Source organism: Hemiscyllium ocellatum, chromosome 19 (assembly GCF_020745735.1).
Source record: "Hemiscyllium ocellatum isolate sHemOce1 chromosome 19, sHemOce1.pat.X.cur, whole genome shotgun sequence".
NCBI lineage: Eukaryota > Metazoa > Chordata > Chondrichthyes > Orectolobiformes > Hemiscylliidae > Hemiscyllium > Hemiscyllium ocellatum.
In genome coordinates, this window is record NC_083419.1 from 26,368,150 (window position 1) to 26,384,736 (window position 16,587).

Consider the following 16,587-nt stretch of genomic DNA (forward strand, 5'->3'; position numbering starts at 1 on the left):
CATATTAAAATTACAAAAAAGCTATTAAACTGGTGAAAAAAAGTTGAAAATGCTAACAGAAAATAGAGGTGAATTTTTTTGGCCTAAGTGTAAGTTGCATCAAGCTTGAGACAAGAGGCTTTGTGAGATTTCTCACCACATCTTACCAACCACACTCATTAATTACCTCCACTGTCCCTATGATATTCCTCATGTCCGATTTCATCCCCACCTTATCACATGCTGTTCCTCAAACCACTCACAGTTAACTGGATATCTGCCAAATGACCAGCATCCCTTTGCCCACACTACCTGTGAAAGGCTGCTGTGCACCCAGACAAGTATTGGTAATCCAGCGTGCCCCTTATTGGCAATATTTTGCCTCAGCAGCTTTAAAACCATGCTGTTCATGGCACACAGACAACATGGCTAATAATCTCTTGCACATATAACTGTATTCTTATATTTTAGTCACTGTTTAACAAGCAGACAACACCTGTCCTTAGCTACAATTTGTCTAAACACCCTCCCTGGGTCAAACGTCGATTTTACTGCTCCTCGGATGCTGCCTGAACTGCTGTGCTCTTCCAGCACCACTAATCCAGAATCTGGTTTCCAGCATCTGCAGTCATTGTTTTTACCCACTGCTGCACCATCCCCATTGTTCATTGGAGACCCTATTTTGTCATTAACAAATGGTCACTGTATTCAAAATGTTACTTCTGTCTTTCTCTCCATGGATGCTGCCAGACCTGCTGAGTTTCTCCAGCAATTTCTGTTTTTGTTTCAGATTTCCAGCTTTGTTTAATCATCAGATTTTTATTAGATAAGGATATTAAAGGTTGACGAATTAAGTCAGATTAGTGGAATTGAAATAGAAATCAGCCATTTTATAAATTTTATTGTGCTACACTCTGAATTGGCTTGTTCCAATCCCATATAGAACCTCACTCACAAACAACCTGGAATTAGACCTGTCAGGAATAGAACCCTAACTTCCTTGAAGGCAGGACAATATAGAGGAAAATCTTAAGGTGACCAGTATTCAGGGCATTTCCTCAATTATCACGACAAGAGACATGAGAACATATTTGATTACAGAAGTCTTCCTTGTGCACGCCAGTTCATTTTTAACACCAGTGTCTCCAGTCCCAAATAAAACAACATGACCTCAATCCAATATGAAAAAAACAGACTGGCATCCACAGGTCAGCTGGTTACATCCCATTCTTCCTTAAAAAGATCTGGGAGAGCAGAGTTCCCAAGCTCTGGCAACTTCAAGCAAATCCAGCTTTCAAATACAGGATTCTAATCACATATCATTTGTACATTCAGTGAGTAGAAGGTATTTTATTCCTGAAGCTTTCTGTCAATATTATCTTATATATATAGCACTTTGGGACTAACTATAGTCTACACAAATGCTGTCTGGCCACCATATAAAACGTGTTGAATTCACCTGCTGTCTGAAAGTTCTTTTCAGTGATTTGAAGAGTGCATACCTGGGTGGTAGACAGAGTGATATGTCACAGGTCATAGTTTCATCTAATCAAATATCTCGTGATATAAAAGCAAAGCGGAGTGGTAACTTAATTTTCCACCAGACAGAGCAGCAGCAGCATGCTACTTAGAATTTAATGTCTTCTGAATTAACTTACTTGTAGTAAATCATTGCTGTTGCTAGGACATTGGTTAGGCCACTTTTGTAATTCTGTATGCGATTCTGACCCTTCTGCTATAGGAAAGATGTTGTGAAACTTGAAAGGGTTCAGAAAAGATTTACAAGGATGTTGCCAGGGTTGGAGGATCTGAGCTGTAGGGAAAGGCTGAATAGGTTGGGGCTGTTTTCCCTGGAGCGTCGGAGGCTGAGGGTTGACTTTATAGAGGTTTATAAAATCATGAGGGGCATGGATAGGATAAATAGACAAAGTCTTTTCCCTGGGGTGGGGTAGCCCAAAATGAGAGGGCATGGGTTTAAGATAAGAGGGCAAAGATTTAAGGGACCTAAGGGGCAATTTTTTCATGCAGAGGGTGGTGCGTGTCTGGAATGAGCTGTCAGAGGAAGTGGTGGAGGCTAGTACAATTGCAACATTTAAAAAGCATCTGGATGGGTATATGAATAGGAAGGGTTTAGAGGGATATGAATCAAGTGCTGGAAACTGGGACTAGATTAGGTTAGGATATCTGGTTAGCATGGATGAGTTGGACTGAAGGGTCTGTTTCAGTACTGTACATCTCTATGACTCTACCCTCAGTTCCTTCATAGTTAATGAATACAATGGTTTTTTAGAATTATTTCCACTTTACTACCAAAGCAGTCAAAGATCAAATGTAATTTTTGAAGAAAAAATCCATGCTCCTTACCAGTAATTGATTTACTATGTAGCTATTTGCAGATGTTCTTGTAACATTTTGCAATATTCTGATGTTTCATATATTAAGACTGTGCTCTCATCTGCCTACCAGTGGAAGCCGCTTGAAAGTCCTAATCTTTCTATTTATTACAATGTTTCTATCATAGAACATTTATGCCAGTATGAGATGATGCCAGTAGGATGTACATTTCTTACACTTCATTTTGATTTGCCCTGAATGCAATGCGAGCACTCATCATGCATTAGGGACATATAATATATTTTAATAAGGAGCTAATAACACTGGCATAGGCAGCCAGAAAGGTCCAGATCTGAATGAATTGGCACAGCAACCATAACAGGATGGAACCTACACAATCTGGAGGCTCAGTGAGTATAAATTCAATTCTTATGCCAAATAAGTGTTGATAGTATCAAACAAATTTGAGGCCAAGATGTTTCTCAACATACTTGCAGCTTCCTGTTGATTATCACCATGATTTTGCGATGCTTTGATCTCATCAACATAAATTATGCCTTGGGGGATGGTTTGTTCTGGGCTTTCAGGAAGTGAGCATTTAAAGGGGAGCTATTTTTGAGTAAGAATTTCTGAAGGAACAACTCATTTTCACATTAGTGCCACTGTTATTCACTTTAAAAAAACATACTTCTGGTTAGAAATACGCCTTCGGGGAGTATCAAAAGAAGAAAGCTTTGAAACATCCGGATTTATTGGGGTGGCAGTGACAGACATATACCCCCTCCTAGCACCTGACTTCTAATCAATCTTAACCAGCAGATTGGCATTGTCACTTGTCAAGATCACAATACAACTCCCAACCTTGGAAGTCTCAGGGTCATTATAACCTGACAAAAAGCCACTAGCAACATTAGTCAATTTGCTTTTCACAGATATATTGAGTAGAAATTTGATCTTCTAATTGCTAGGAGAAACAACTCTGAGTTTCCCTATGATGGCTAGGAGCAGAATATTTACAAGCAAAAAATAGAGGAGAATGCCTACTTACAGTTCAGAATACAACAAAAAAAATTGAAAGCGTTTCGGTGTGACAAATGCAGAGAGAGCAGTCAGAGGACACTAAGATAGAAAGCCCAGTAAGAATGAATAAATCCGACAGAATAAGTCAGTTAAAAATTTGGAAAAAACATGAGAACCTTGACACGAAACCATGCAATCAAATATTCTCTCTGATTAAGTGCTGTAGATTAAAGAGAAGCTAGTTCAGACCTGAGTCAAAGATGTGAGGGTAAAAGACAGTCCATCCCAAATCTTCCAGAACATCAAAGATGGGACATTGAAGGGTGTGTGTTGGGACCCTGAAGAAGTCCTGGCATTAGATATATGGAGGTATATATACGTAGGTAGTGTGTGAGAAGTTTAAACAAGCTGATTCCTTACTGTCTGGAACCCTCCAGAAAGTCCCTGATCTTAAGCTCAGGGTGGAGATTGGGCAAGATAAGCAGGACTTAACTGCATGTTATCCAGAAAATAGTTTTCTGTTTAATACTTGTTCTAATGATGGTGTAACATAAATCAGCATTACAACTACCCCCTTCTCCCAACCCATCACCTCCAGAGCCAGCCAAGCATGATAACATCCCCACTTGCATCCCTCCACCATCACCTGACTATTCCTGTGAATACCCAACCATCCGACTGCCTCCTTCAAACAGACCCAACAATGTTCTTTTGCTAGCTACCCCCAAACTAGCCTCATATCACATGACTATTCCCTGAGCTCCAACCACCCCCTGACTAGATCCAACTACTCTGCAAGCACTATCCACAATCCAACTATCCTCTGACTCCTGTACAAGCCTCTGACTAGACCAGACAACCCCAATGCCCAAGCCATCTGCCTGCTTCTAACCGTGTGACCACCTTGCATAAAGACCTAATTACTCTCTGAAATCTTGCCCAACCCAACTACCCAATACCACCTAACCTCCTCTGAACAGCTGACCAACCGAATATCCTCCCAAATAATAATATTTTTCCCAATAATGGAGCCTTACAGGTGAAAACACCATGAAGTTTATGGTATGACTCTGAAAATTTGATGTAATCACATTTCTGACATAAAAGGTGCAGACTGGTCATTTATTCAGACTGGTCTTGTCACCCATGGATTTCACCCAGCAATGTTTGAGCCAGTAACAACAGTAAATCAAAACCAATGCTAATATAAAAATAGGAAGTGCTGCAGAAGCTCAGCATGTCTGGCAACAGCTGTGGACCCAGAAAAATTGTTCACATTTTGAAACCAATGATTCCTCTTTGAAACTGTAGAAGGTGGAAAAGCTTTGGTGTTGTGCAGTTGAAAAGAGAAGAGGGGCAAGTGGAGCAGAAGGGCAGGCAGGAAAAACTTTAATATTTTAGATTTAATATAATTATTTTCATCTAATTTATAGGCAGCTGTACTATAATATTGCTCTGAAACCATCTTGCTCTGTAAATGTCACATGTTATTTTTAAGACAGTGAATTTCACTACATCTGAAGAGTAAACCTGATCTAAATTTAACCCCCAAACACCAGACTAACACTCCCTAACCACCCAACTACCTACCAAACTTGTCTACCATTGCCCACTTTCCCAATCCACCAACACCTCCTCATTCATCCACTAATCCACACTCATTCATTATCCATCTTGGATCTCGATAAACCTACCTGAATACATCAACTACTGATTTAAAAAGGGACATGCTCTCTGCTTTCCCCAACTCTGCTACACTCGCTGTACTTAACTCAGAATATCTGCTCTGATTATTTCTTATTCAGCAGTGACCAAAAGATCTGGGAAGAAGTAGGCTGTATCAGCAGGTTTGAAAAGTCTTTGCAGTAATGCTGCTGATCAGAAGATGCTTTCTCATTTCACCTTAACTGGATCAAAAATGGCCAGTTCTCCAGGAGCTTTCTGAACATACTGCTATAGTATGCATTCTAGGAATTTCTCCTCCACAGCTTTCGTGATAATTAGATAAATCCAGTCAATATGTAGATCAGAATTCCCTGTGATTACTGTATTACATTGGCTCCATACACTTGTGATTACATGTTTAATACATTGTCCATCACACTTCAGTGACCCTTGCTGTTCTTAGCTTCACAAAAACCCATTTCACATCCCAATCTTCTGATCTAAGATAATTTCCCACTTGTGTACTCCCATTTGTTTTGTCAAAAATGTTCCTTCCCCGTTTGGACTATTCTTCCTAAATGCTAAATATTACTTCTTAACTTTGGTCATCTTATTGGCAGTTGGCTCCTGACTCTTCTTCCATTCATGCTGTCAGTTCATCTACCTTGTTGTGAATGCTAAATACATTCAGTTGGGGAGGCTTTGATTCTACCTTTTACAAGTTTCTGTACTTTGACCTTATTTGATGCAGCTCTTATTTCTCTTTCCAAACAACTAGTGACAACAACACCAGTACTGCAGTACCATTATATCAAGGATAAAGTTACCTTTTAGTGTGATTGCAGTGAGACAGGACTTGGAGCAACTGCTATCCAACAAGGACAAGTTAGATTTACATCCAGGTCATTATGGAACAATGCTAATATCAGAATGTAAAAGAGTGCCTCGCTATTGTCATTGCTTATGAGCATTTCAATCAGTACCTGTTTGGGAGAGACAGTGTAACAGTAGAGTTAGACCACACACCACTTCAAAGCATCTTCTACAAAACCACTCTTTCAGTTCTGAAGGATCTGCACTGCATTTGAACATGACAAATAAGCAAGCGAAACAGAGATAAGTTGCCCATAAGCTATTGAGTACAGCAGTCACTATGAAAAAATAAAGATACAAAGATAGTATGAAATTTTCCAGATTCAACAAAAAAAAACAGCTTGACCTGCTCTGGAAGTCATCAACACAACATTGAATCTAAAAGATAAGTGCCCTGCTCAAATCGAGCAAGCTAAACAACAGAGGCAGCAAGAAGTAGATATGAAAGGATTCTCTGAAAGGACCAAAGGATACCTGTTGCCATAAGACAGTATTGAATGTACAGTAATGAAGTGATAGCCAGTGGTGGTATCTTGTACAAAGTAGGTAGTGTCATGAATCCATCAGGAGATGAGAAAAGAGGTGCTGAAGTCCATTCATACAAGCTATTAAGGAATTGTGATTCCTGATGAAGGGCTTATGCCTGAAATGTCAACTCTCTTGCTTCTCAGATGCTGCCTGACCTGCTGTGTTTTTCCAGTGGCACACTTTTTAACTCTATTAAGGAATTGTGTCTAGCCTGAGGAAGGCAAAAGAAGGGTGTCTGCTGGCCAAACATGAGCAATGTGATTAAGGGCCACATATCCCTCAGTTTATGAATGAAGAATTCAACCATGTCAAAATTGATTGGGAAATTTAAATCGTGCATCACCTTTATACTATCAGTCAAATGGAAAAACTGATGTGGGAGCCAAAATACCGAAAAGGATCATAAAGAGACTGAACAATTCCAATATAGACTTATTCAAGGCAATTCCTGAGTGAAGGAATAGATATACTGCAGGAATGGCAAGTAGACTAGTTCAAAGACTACTGTCACATTATATCCAAACCAGTCTTCCAACAATGAAACAATTATTGAAGCCAGGAGAAATAACAAGGCAAAATCAAGGTGAAATGACATTTAGTCAAATTTCACTTTGATAAAACTGTCATGTCATTGCCAGGGCTGAATATTGGACAGCCAGGGAGCAAATTTTTAAATCTCAAGAAAAATTAGCCAAGGTGGCAAATTGGGAAGTGTGGAAAATAGTTGTCAGTTCAGTCACACAGTGAGCATGAGCAATGGGATATCTTATCACAACCATGAACAACCTCACATAACCAACAACGTGTGTATTTGCTGCAGGCAGTGGATTAGGAAGATATGATCTCACCATCTGCACAGAGAACAGAATGACTATTAGTCCCATAGGTCCACCGTTCTCCAGTAATGAAATTATCAGCACTAATACTTAGCACATCAATCTCACTCAGAACTGGAATTATACACCATCAGAATAAGTAGGTAGCAGAGGGACATCCAATAAAAACATACATACATACTATTAGGAGGCTTGCAGAACTTGAAGACTATGTATACAATGTATGTGCATTTCCCAATCAATTTTGACATGGCTGAATTTCCCCAGTTAATGAACTGGGGGATATTTTCACTCATCACAATGTCTGAATGTTATGACAAACGAAGTATGATTTCAGACATTCTACAGTCTCCTGGGTAGTTATTGAAGGCAATTGGTCTTAATTAAAATAATCAGAATAATATTTGACAGTTTTCTTCTGGTGCAGTGGGAGTGTCCCTAACTCTGAGCCAGGGGCCCAGGTTCAAGTCCCGCCTGCTCCTTAGGGGTGTAATAACAACTCTGAACTGGGTGATTATAAAGTGTCTAATAGTTGTCAGTGGCAAGATAATCAATTCGTGAAGAGTGATAAGGCCTGTGCCAAGCTTTATCCATGATCTCTCTGGGATGTTAGGTGTCATTCGCAGTTACTTGACATTCATTGCAAACATTGCATTGGCTAATATGGCTCTTCATCACATTGCTCATGTTTGGGCCCCAGACTGACAGGTGTTAACACACTGCTCTGAAAATGAAGAATGTTTTGATTGTGACTATGCATATTAGATATCTTGAGTAACTTGTAACTGAAACAATGCTGTGTGCAAATTATTTTACAAAAAGACGGGTGCCCAACTGTATTCAAATACATTGGCGGGCTTGCTGTAGTTGTATGTCCTCAGCTGTGCCCAACTCTGTATGTACTCTCTGGGAGTCAGGAGGTTGGTGGGTTGTCCTCTGTGGAATGAACTGACGGCAAATATTTGATTTCTGCACATAGTTTTCTCTCAAATACACTGCTTATGTCATAGCACCACCTGCAGGATCAAAATGCCTGTATGCGCTTAACTAAACTTTTATTTCACCGAAGTTCTTCATAGTTCTCTCCATGTTTTCTCTCTTTATTCTTGATTGTGACTCATCCCTTGGTACACCTTTATACATATTTCCAGTTCACCAGTCTTTTGCCAACGTAACCACCCATTCATACAAAATGATGCAGGTTTTTTTGTGTCTTAACAATTAATGTTAGCAAGTCGACTGAGAGCCTTTAAAGTTGAACTCAATGTTGTTGTAACTTGTTTTCCATACACTTTTCAACGAGGTTCATAAGGTGTTAATTACAAGTTAGCTCCAAAAGATTTTGTTCCCTGCAGGTGTATAGGCCAACTAAAGTATCCAAACTGAATTAAAGGTGGATCTGTGGAATGGAAACAATCATAAGACTGTAGATTTGCATTTATTTTCAGAAGGAGACATTTATTCTAATGTAGCACATTTTTTATTTCCTCCTCGCTACCCCTCACTTTCTCAATCTCTGTACTTAAAACTTGTTACACCCTAACTTTTCCCAGTACCAAAAAGAGGCAAACAACCTGAAATTTTAACCCCCTTTTTCTGTCTCTCTGCAGATGCTGCCTAGATCTGCTGAGTATTTCCCCCATTCTCTGTTTCTGAGTCAGATTTCCAGCATCAGCAGTAGTTTGTTTATGCATGTTACAACCCTTGATGAATCACTGAAAATCATGCGTTTTCCACACTGTGCAAACATTATGGATGGAATTTTACCAGAAATCATCCAAGGGTCAATTTTGGCAAGTTTCATGATTGGATTCTTTCTGTGACTTCACACGTTATTATTTAAAACCTGACCTAATACTAATCCACCACACCTCTGTAGTGCCTTGCTCATCCTATCTTTCCCCCTCCTAGAGACAGAATATTCAATACTGCCAGGATGCTCGAGCCATTATCAAAGCCCAGCCATGCATTAGGTTAGGTGGTGTCAGTTATGAGCTATACTTCACTGTGTACGTAGGGAGAGGGAAACAAAAAACAATCAGTTCTTATGGACACATAGCTGACACTTCATCGCAAATACAAATGCACATTCACAAGTATATTACTATTTAAGGAACAATCTACACAGGTTACCCACCCTTAGTGAGTTCCCATTTTAGGAGTCTTTTGAGGACTCCTGGGGCACAATTGTGGTGTCCCTAACTTGAGACTCAGGATAAAATCCCCCTATGGGCGGCACAGTGGCATTTGGGTGGCATGGTGGCACATTGGTTAGCACTGTTGTCTCACAGCACCAGAGACCCGGGTTCAATTCCCACCTCAGGCGACTGACTGTGTGGAGTTTGCACCTTCTGCCCGTGTCTGCATGGGTTTCCTCCCACAATCCAAAAATGTGCAGGTTAGGTTGATTGGCCATGCTAAATTGCCCATAGTGTTAGGTGAAAGGGTAAAAATGAGTGGGTTGCACTTTGGTGGGTCGGTCTGGACTTGTTGGGCCAAAGGGCCTGTTTCCACACTGTAAGTAATCTGATCCAGAGAGCTCATAAACACTGTGAACAGATGGTTTAGAAGATATCAAGGAGCCTGTTGAAGGCTAATGCAGCTAAACATTTTCTTGATTGCTCAATCTGGGACCATCACATACCCTGTACAGGAAATACTTCACCTGATCTATGTGTGATCTCTGCACCTAGCTGACATCTACTGGAACCAGGTTAGTGAAGTCCTACCTGGCCTGTTGCACCCCCAACTCTGCAACACTCCATCAAGCAGTAGGTGATGTTCCTCCTGATCAATGTCCTTATCTTCTTCCTTGGAAGAATGCTGCTATTCTCCCAGATCTTCAGTGTAGACATGATATATCTTTCCCTGCTGCAGTAGTACAGAGCACATCATGCTATGTGGCACAACCATGCCTGGGGTGTATAGCAAGATCTTGACAGACTAATCCAGGCAGTGGGAACTTCAAATTCAGCATGTCTAGCATGGCCCTGAGCTGCATTGTATTTACCTTCCACAGGTAGCTTGCAGCATAGCCCTTGCCTCCCAGTTCCCATGCTCGTAAGACAAGCTGCCCTTAAAATGAGGCAGGAACATGGGAGCTTTTATCATGTTAGCTCCCCAAGTACCTAATGCAGATTTCTAAGATATGCTTCCTGATCATGAAGCTGTGTTTAGCTTGTGCATTGTCTATAGAACCTTGCACTTGCCAGAAGCCAGCTATGTTGACAAATCCTACTGCCTGAGCAGCAGAACTGACCTGGACATGGGGGACAGGAGATGAAGAGGTGTGATCTGACACAAATTGGAGCAAATTTTACAGCCTTAATAAATTTGTGGGTGAAGGACTGTGAGATCCTAAATGAGTCTGCTTAATTGTAGCTAGAAGCAGTGGAGGTAGGTACAGTTGTAATGTTTAAAAGACATTTAGATATACATGAATAAGAAATGTTGGAGGGTATGAGTCAAGCGCAGGCAGGTTGAACTAGTTTAGTTTGGGATTATGGTTGGCATGGACTGAAGGACCTCTTTCCGTGTTGTATGACTCTATGAGTCCCCAGCAGTTGCATAAAAATACAATGTAGCTATCACCTTGAGAGTCACCGGGATAGAGTGGCCACCCGCTCTTTCAGGTCAAAGGTCCCACTCCAGCAGTTGGCATAGTTCTGAGATGTTATCCTGTGGCATTCTTCTGTGCCTCACTAATCTGAAGGAAATGACATTGAAGAAGATACTTCCTGCACGTCCTGAGGGAACCTTCAGCAGCTACATCTTCATGCGGAGGTTGTTCAGCATCTGCTGGAAGTTGCTGCCAGCCCTGAGCTTGGTGAGACACCTCTTTCTCCTCTCTGCACCCTAATTGTACATTAGCAAGAGGTGACTGCTTTTCAAGATGGAGACTTTCATGTTTAGAATTGTCACTATTTAGTTTCTATCCAATGGATGGGAAAATGGGAACCTGCATATCACTGAGGCCACATTAGGTCTAATAGTATGCTAAATCATGCAAATAGATGTGAATCGGCCCGTCACCAATTACCAGCGAGATTCACAACTCACTGTTCAAAACATCGTTGGAAGAATCTGATATTTTCCTCTTGATGTTAAGATTTGCACTTCTGCTAGTCATGCCCCATCTTCCCAACAGACTCACCAATGACCATGTCGTTCAGAATCTAGGAAGATTCCATCCATAAAGACAATTCCAATTGCAGCAACATAGAAGTTGGAGGCTGAGAGGTACACAAAAATTTGCTAGAGTTTTCTCTCTTTTTGATTCTTGAAACCATGTTGCAATAAAACAGCAATCATCTGAAAATGGCTTCTACTGCAGGATTATCAATATTTTCAAAATTATGAATTATTAAGGGCAAGCTATACCCACTCTGATAACTGTATTTTTCTCTGAACTGTTCCCACATTGCATGCATATACAGCACAACATTGGCTGATTGTGCCATTGCCACCCAGGCTGCTCTTTGGGAGGGCTGCAAAAAACGTCCACCATCGTTTCCAAACCTCCTCAGGATATATTTACAAAGCTGCTTTACATAGGTTCTCCCCATTGACTGGAGCAAGGCAGTTGTAAGGGCAAGCAGCAGAACTTTAAATGTTCTAGGTTTAGACGACCAACTTTGTTCCCTGAGTGTATTCCTGTCCATTATGCACAGATCAGTACAAACATGAAGGGAAATTAAGATTAAGAGAGGAAGACTCAGACTTTACATGGAATTTAGCCTGGTCTGGCAGGAGACATCCTTTGTCTGTCTGATCCTTCTTTCCCATGAGCCCCCCTTCCTCAAAAGACACCCTTTCCCCCAGAGAAGATTTCTTCAATGGCAGCACTTACCCTGCTGAGTACCCTCTCTCACAATTGGCACCTGCTGCTGGAGATTCCATTACATGATATTGCTTAAAAAAATCAGTACGGGAAATTCACCTGTTTTTCTGGTGCAAAATGAGTAATAAATCATCCACTGTGTGTTAGAAATACTTCTCCACTTAATGATTGAAGATAAAAAGAAAGAAGCACCCCAGGCTAGTTTTTTGTTTCAACTTCTCAAAAGCCTTTTTATGACAGGCAATGTGTTGTCTGTTAAGTTATGGACCTCTACTAACCTAAGGAATACCGGTTGAACCTTGTTCAACTCTGATCAGATCCACTCCACGTCATCATTCCATTGAAACTGGATTTTACTTTTCCACAAGCAGCTTTGTCATCTATATGGACGTTTTACAACCAGCTCATCATCCAGCTACTATTTAAATGGCTCCTTAATATAAGATTTGGGATTTTATACTGCAGAAATATATGGCTGTGGAGATGAGGGATCCTTTAGGTCACATAGGAAGCAACATGTAGGGGTACTGTCATGCCAGTCCTGTAAGGCATGAGTGGCAAGTAACAAACGTCCTGGAGGTGCCACATGTATTCTTAAAATTAGTGTTTAAAAGACAGTTGAGCTTGTTAAGGGAGCAATAGAACCTGATTTTACAAGCCACTTGGGATTTAAATGCAGGAGATTCATTAATTCCCAAATGGTCTCTAGTCATTGTCCCTCCCCCATATCTCACCCACACAATACTCCAGTTACTCTCATGTTATGGAACCAAAATGTGGTTCTTATAATTGTGGAGCAAAGAAGGTCATTGACTTGAATGTGGAAGTACATCCAACTTCTCTAAGACAACACTACTGTGTGACCTCTATCCAGGCTTACTTGGTCAGTTAGAACAACGTCCTCCTTCTGGCCTTTAGGAAGAGAATTTTCCACCTTAGCTGAGTAGCTTTGTTGTGATGTTGAAGGCGTGTTCTGTACCTTTAAGAGAGAGTGAAAGCTGTTCTGCACTGAGAGCTTACAAGCACCTGTCATATGACTAGCTAACAGTCTCAGAGTATACTGGAAAATTGAAAATACATAACATTTGGCTGTGAAATGGATACCTGAGTTGGTTGCTGTTTTGACAATAATTTTAATTGAACCAATCTGTTTAAATTATGCCTCAGGATTCTAAAACCCAATAGAATTTGAATTTATTGTTTCAAACCAATCAGACAATCTGATGTTGGGGATATAAAAAAGGCAGGCATTTTGAAAGTCAGACAGAGTAACTGCCATTGAGAAAAACTCAAGACATTGAAACACTCTCTATTAAAGGTACCTTTTCATATGAAACATATTCAGAGTAAAAGAAAGAAGATGACCCAGGGAGATCTTCAGCAAAAGAAGAAAGACACCAAAAATAACAGCCATTGTATGTTTTTGAAATTAAGTTGATGTAATTTTAATAAGTGTTTTATTGGAACAGTATATTATTATAGAGTTGGAGGCAGATAATAAGCAGTTAAGAGAAAGGGGGGCTTAGAGTTGTGAATAGTTGCTGTTTAATGTTTGCTTTTTGAGTTAAAGAATAAATTGATATTATTTGCTTTAAATAGTGGAATTTGGGAGTTCTCTGTCACTCATACTTTAACAGATTGTGAGGTGAGATAAGCTTTTCTGGGTGTTTGATTTAATTAACAGAAGATGTCACTGCCATGTCATAACAGCTTGGGGGCTTGTATCCGAGATTTGGACAGGTTTCGAAAGATCCAGTCTGAGATTTGGACAGGTTTTGACAGATCCAGTCTGGGATTTGGAGTATGCAGTATCCCGGTAGACTTAAGTACTTGCTGATTAGTGTCCGAGATATTTAAATAAAACTTAGCTGAGACAAACATTGTTTAATTTCGGTTACTTGTGGTTGGTTAAATTAAAAGTGAGAGAAATGCCTCTTAAGATTGCTAAAGAGATTCTGGGGTTTGAATGTGCTTCCCAAATTTGCCAAGAAAATTTAGAAAGTTAGAGGAAGGGCATACTTGTAGAATTAGCAAATAGGTTAGAATTGGATCTAACCAGGGACAAAAGGAAAGCTGAAATTGTAATGGAGTTAGTCAAGCACTCAGGAGTATCAGAAAACAGACAAGTGCAGTAGAGTTAGAAAATTTAAATGGCAATTGAGGCAAATGGAGTTAAAGATAAAGAAAGGGAAAGAAGAGCCATAGGAGAAGAAAGAGACAGAGAGAGAGAGAGAGAAGAAAGAGAGAGGAAAAAGAGAGCGAAGCTTCTGAGCTGAGCAAAGAGAGAGAAAGAACGAGAGAGAGGAGAAAGAGAGAAAGGAACAGAGAGAGGAGAAAGAGAAAGGGAGACAGAAGTTGCAAATTAGTCAGGAAAGTCAAGTTAAGAGGATGGAGATGAAGAACGAAGGTAGTGTTATGTACAAATATGTTAAAATATTGTTACATTTTGTTGAGAAAAATATCAAAGCCTACTTTATTTCATTTGAAAAATTGGCTAGGCAGATGGAGTGGTTAGAGAACTTGTGGGTAATGCTAGTTCAGACTAAGCTGGTAGGCAGAGCAAGTGAGGTATTTGCAGTGCTGTCGGATAAGGAGTCAAGAGATTATGAAGAGGTTAAACAGGCTATTTTGAGTGTTTATGAACTGGTAACAGAAGCGTATAGACAGCGGTTCAGAAACATAAAGGAGGAACCAGGTTGGACTTATGCTGAGTTCGAAAAAATTAAACATGGTAATTTTGATAGATGGGTGTGGGCCTTAAATATACATAAGATCTATGACACTCTGAGGGAGGTTTTTCTGCTGGAGGAGATTAAAAATTCACTTCCAGAGATGATAAGAGTTAATGTTCAAGACGTGGGAAGAGCAGCAGAGATGCGTTTGAATATGCATTGGTACGTAAGGCAAAATTTAACTTCTGGCAAAAATTTCATCCTGGGAGGGATAGAAATTGGGAGAAAGGGGAGCTCCTACACGACAAAACAAAGAGTAAAGCACACTGGTATTAGTTTACCACAGGTGGAAAAAGAAGCCCAACAGAGTGCATAAGAGGTGAAAGGCCTCAGGTGTTTTCACTGTAATGGAGTGGAACACATAAAATTACAGTACTGGTGGTTTCAGAAAGGCACTGGGAAAAGGTCTGGTAAAAGGAGCTAAGCCAATGACCTTAGTGAAAGTAGTAAAGAAAACCCCGGGAAAAGTTGAGGAGCTGCAGCAGAGTTCACAGCCTGGCAGGGGCTGGCTATTGAGTTAGTCCCTGATCTCTGTATAGACTTCACCTCTGTGGGTAAAGTTTACTCAGGAAGAACGGGAAGAGAAGGGAAAGAATTTATAATTTTGAGAGATATGGGATCTAATCAATCTCTTATAGTAAGAGATGAATGTATTTGCTCTCTTTCTGACCTGTTACCCGAAAATGGTAATTTGTGGGATTGATGGACAGAAATTTCGCTTTCCCCTGTGTAAGATCAGGTTGGAGTGCCAACTCAAGACTGGGGAAGTGACAGTGAGTGAGTGACAGAGTGTCAGTTCCAGAAGTACAGTTTGTTCTTGGGAACGATTTAGCAGGGAGTGACACCCTTGTTTTGGAGAAGCCAAAGGAAGACTAGGGAATGGAGGAGTTAAAAGAAAAATACCCTGGAATTTTTCCAGACTGTCACTATCATAAGTCACAGCAAGAAGCAAAATCTAAAGAGAAGGATGAAGGAGTTGCGGTTTAGTTAGCAGACACCCTGTTTGATGTAATGGTGCAGGAAAAACCTGAACTGGCAGAGGGTCAGGCAGATGTATTTAGTCTTGAAAGACTAATGGACTTACAACAGAAAGATGAGACAATAAAAGATAGATGTAATGATGCATATTCAGAAAAGGAATCAGAATGAATTCCTTAGGGGTATTATTTTAAGGATAGAATCCTAAGATGAAAATGGACACCACGGCAGATTAGTGCAGAGGAGAAATGGGCCGAAGTGCATCAGGTTGTGTTGCCAGTAGTATACAGACAGGTGGTGTTATGGGTAGCACATGAACTACCTGTTTGAGGTCACCTAGGCGTACGGAAGAATTAGGCTAAGATCCAAAAGCATTTCTATTGACCTGGCCTGCACAAGGATATGGTTAAATTTTGCCGTACATGTCATATGTGCCAAACGGTCGGTAAGCCACAAGCAATAATAAAACCAGCACCTTTGTTGCCAATTCCCACATTTGAAAAACCTTTCATGCGGGTTATGACTAATTGTGTAGGGCCCCTCCACAAAACTAAAAGTGGGAACCAGTACTTGTTAACCATAATGGATGGGTCTACCAGATTTCTGGAGGCAATTCCATTATGGAGTATTAAGGCAAAAAAGATGGCAGAGGAGTTAGTAGCTTTATTCATGTGTAATGGGCTACCCAGGGAGATTCAGTCAGACCAAGCATCTAATTTTACTGCTAGGCTGCTTAAGGAAGTCATGGATAGCTTAGGCATACAACATTTTAAACCAATTGCATATCATCCTGAATCCCAGG

At 40.4% G+C, this 16,587-nt stretch overlaps 1 protein-coding gene across 1 annotated transcript in view; it reads right to left on the reverse strand.

Annotated features, from left to right (window-relative positions):
• rps16 (ribosomal protein S16) overlaps positions 1-16,587 on the reverse strand; it is a 435,012-nt gene that overhangs the window by 148,503 nt on the left and 269,922 nt on the right. The window lies entirely within an intron of this gene.